The sequence below is a fragment of the Colobus angolensis genome, unplaced genomic scaffold (assembly GCF_000951035.1).
Source record: "Colobus angolensis palliatus isolate OR3802 unplaced genomic scaffold, Cang.pa_1.0 Scaffold46, whole genome shotgun sequence".
Classification (NCBI taxonomy): domain Eukaryota; kingdom Metazoa; phylum Chordata; class Mammalia; order Primates; family Cercopithecidae; genus Colobus; species Colobus angolensis.
In genome coordinates this window covers 9,271,225-9,275,077 of record NW_012118043.1, presented here as the reverse complement: position 1 = coordinate 9,275,077, position 3,853 = coordinate 9,271,225, and positions in this window count along the sequence as shown.

The following is a 3,853-nucleotide window of genomic DNA, read 5'->3' as shown; positions in this document are numbered from 1 at the left end:
CTCACTGCAAGCTCCGCCTCCTGGGTTTAAGCCATTCTCCTGCCTCAGCCTCCCGAGTAGCTGGGACTACAGGCGCCCGCCACCTCGCCCGGCTAAATTTTCCATTCTTAAAGGAGAAAGTCACTCCTTTCTCACAAGAGTTTCAGGTCCTTATTGCTGGTGAATTGGAGAGTATCTCCTTAAATTTTATCCTCTGTGAACCTTTGTGTCTAACCCTAGTCCAACACCTGTCTAATTGTCATTCCTTTATAAGTAACTGATCTTTTCTCACTGGCTGCATTAAAGATTCTGTCTTTTTCTTAGGTATTCTGTAGCTTCACTGCAATGTGTACAAACAGATTTGTTTTTATTTATTTGGTGAGAGATAATTTTTATCTCTCATCAAAGCAGTAAATTCTCATATATTATCTCCTTAAATGTTGCTTTTTCCCACTAACTCAGTTCTTCCCCTCTGGGACTCTGATTTGATGTTTGTTACTTCAACTCTTTGTCTCTCTGCACTACATTCTGGGCAGTTTTTCACATGTCTTTTCCATTTCATCAATTCTTTATTCAACTCTGTCTAACTGATCTTTTAATGCATTTGTTATTTTTTAATCTCAATGATTATATTTCTATTTTGGAAAGTTCTGTATGTTTTTTCTTTTGAAACCTCCCTCCTTATTTCTTCCAGTTTTCTTCTTTCATGACCTTACGTTAAATTTTCTCTTTTAGTTCTTTAAATATTTATGCAAGTTTAGTTTATATTTTCGTGCGTGTGATTAGAAAATCTGAAGTCTTTATGGTTTTTTTTTTTTTTTTTTCACCCAGGCTGGACTGCAGTGGCCGGATCTCAGCTCACTGCAAGCTCCACCTCCTGGGTTCACGCCATTCTCCTGCCTCAGCCTCCCCAGCAGCTGGGACTACAGGCGCCCGCCACCTCGCCCGGCTAGTTTTTTGTATTTTTGGTAGAGACGGGGTTTCACTGGGTTAGCCAGGATGGTCTCGATCTCCTGACGTCATGATCCGCCCGTCTCGGCCTCCCAAAGTGCTGGGATTACAGGCTTGAGCCACCGCGCCCGGCCGTCTTTATGGTCTTATCTTGCTGTTTGTTACTGAGTAAAAGGTTTCTCACTCATGGCGCCTTATTTCCTTCTGAGGGTCTTTTTTTAAAATTGTGAGTTTGCATTTATTCAATTTTATATGGGGGAATCATTTGAGGCTTGGGTTTAAGGTGTGCTCTTCTACACAGTGTCTCAGAGCATTTCCAACCAGAGAGTACTTTCAATCAAATGTTTAGTTTGTTTTTGTTTTTCTTTTTTTGGCTCACACGGATAGTGTAAATTTTGGTCCCACACCTATGAGAGGGCCAATTTATGATTATACATTTTCTAAGAAGATATTCTTTTCATTTAGAGTCAAGAAAAATTTCCTTTTTTTCCCCCCTTTGTAGGGTAACTTCCTTATCTCCCCTTCTCCAATTTGTCTTTTCTCTGAGTGCCATTCCTTGAGAAACAAGGATTTAGACACGGATTTCTGATCTGACTTTCCAACTTGTAATATTAAGTTTTGTTACTGTTCCCAGGATCAGCCCCTGAAAATTGAAGCTCTAATTTGTCTGGAATAGGCAGATATCCCAAGGTGGCCATTGGATCATTTCTCACTTTTCAGGAATATTACCTTACTATTTTCAGCTTTAAGTATTTTCCTTCTATTTTTACCAGCTTAGCTATGGATTACTTACATTTAAACATTTTATCCAGCATTTTCTGGTATTTTGCACTGGAGGGAGTCTCAAAATATTTTGGTTCACTATATTGCCAGAAACAGACATCTCCATCATGTTTATATCTATCTTCAGCTGTTCACATTTTACATCTATATGCAGTTGATTCATTTATTCATTTTTAGGGACAGTCAGGTCTCTAAAACAGATTACAGCCTCTAAAGGAAATGGGTTCCTTTCTGCATACGCCTACATCCTCCTTTTCATTGCCCATCACTGAAATCTATTAATCCATTAATGAAAACAAATCTGAACAGAATATAGCAATGCCTTACCTTAGAGAAATAATTGTTTGTAAAACATTCTGTGCTCTGGATGAAAAAATAGATACATCTTTGTATCTAAAATCCTTTCTCTTTCACAGATCTGCTTCCAGCCTAGTAGTAGTAAAGAGATCACATCTTTGGTAAATTAGAAGGGCCAAAGACAGAATCTGAATGCTTAAGACATAATCATGTCATTTCAGCACACAATATATGTCTATTCAGTAGATAGTTGCTGAGCACCACCAGGTGTTTCAGATACTATGGTAAGCACCAGTGATACCACAGCAAATGAGGCCAACTCAATCCCTGAGATGACACTAAACATGTTGTTGTATGAAATACTAACATAGACATGAATGAATTTAGTCCACACTTGGACCCTATCCTGCATACTTCCAACAAACTCAGCCCCTAAGGGCTCTCTCCTTTATTTTTATTTTTATTTTCCATTTCCTTCCCTAATATGCAACATGGATACAGAAAAATGTGAGCAGAACCTTAGCTTTCTCCATTGCTGAAAGAGTAAATATACACAATAGCCAGCAAAACTCAGCAAATCTCTCACCTTTTCCTTATTGAAAAGAAATAGCTTTCTTTTAAAGACAGAGGAATTTTAAGTTATATTCATTAAAAATGGTTGTCTGGCACATTGTGTACTTTTTGGAAACTCTGTTTAATATAATGCATTGTCCAATTTAAAAGAAGTGGTCCCTTATTAGAGATATGATTTATTCTTAGATAAACCACAGATTTATGGCTCACTGGGATATATTTAATACTGTCAAAATATGAAAGGACACCCCAAACTATCTGCAGAGCCACAGCCACTCATTCTGAAAAGGATCTAAGGCAGCAGAGACCCCTGGGTGTTAAATGTAATCTTTGCCTGGGATAAAAGCATGGAGAATTGCTGATCTTTATAAAAAGATCTGTCTCTACCCACCGCCTTCCTTCTCTCTCTTCTACCACAGTGCAGTTCATCGTCAGAAAGCTCAGAACTGAAAATTAAGGGGAAAAATGGGTTGTGTTTGTGTCATTTAAAAAAATCTACAGCCAGACAGGACTCTTTTTTAGTGCTTGCTAGAGGAAAGTTTATCACTAAAACAAATATAGTCTCTTGATGGTAATGGATAAATTTGACTAGAGAAATAATGGAAAACCTATAGAAAAACAGGAAATATGTTTTCCTAATCTTACTGTTATCATCAACTGAATGAAATGTAGAACTGGCTGCCAAAAATAACTACATAAAAAACTCATGTAGCACCGATTCCCAATTCTTAGAGTCAGAACTTTATGTCTTTATCCTGACGCTGAGATTTCATCCACTTTTATCTGTATGGATTTGATGTTGATGACTTTTAGAGCTACAGCTTCTATCCTGACCTCCCACCTTCATGGAACATTCCTATTTTTAGGCCTCTTAATACCTTCCACTTGGATACTCAATAGCCACACCAAATTCAATGGGACCAAAACATAGCCTTACTCCTTTTCTTCACTTTCTTTCACGCTGAATTTTTTTCAACTTTACCATTTCACTCAAGGGCACCAGAACTCTTCTGGTCTCCAAGTTGAGAAAATTTGAAGACATCCTTCACTTTAGTCTTTATCTTCAACCCATATAACAAATGTATCACAAAATCCCATTATTCCTTTTCTGAAATGCCTCTCAGATGTACCCCTTACTCTCCATTCCCATCGCCAGCACTCTGGTGCACGCTCAAACCACCTCAGGCCTCAGTTTGACTTCTCAGTGTTGATGATCCCTGGCTTCATCCATTCCTGTCTCTCTGCCTCTTTCAGTTCATCCTTCTGAGCT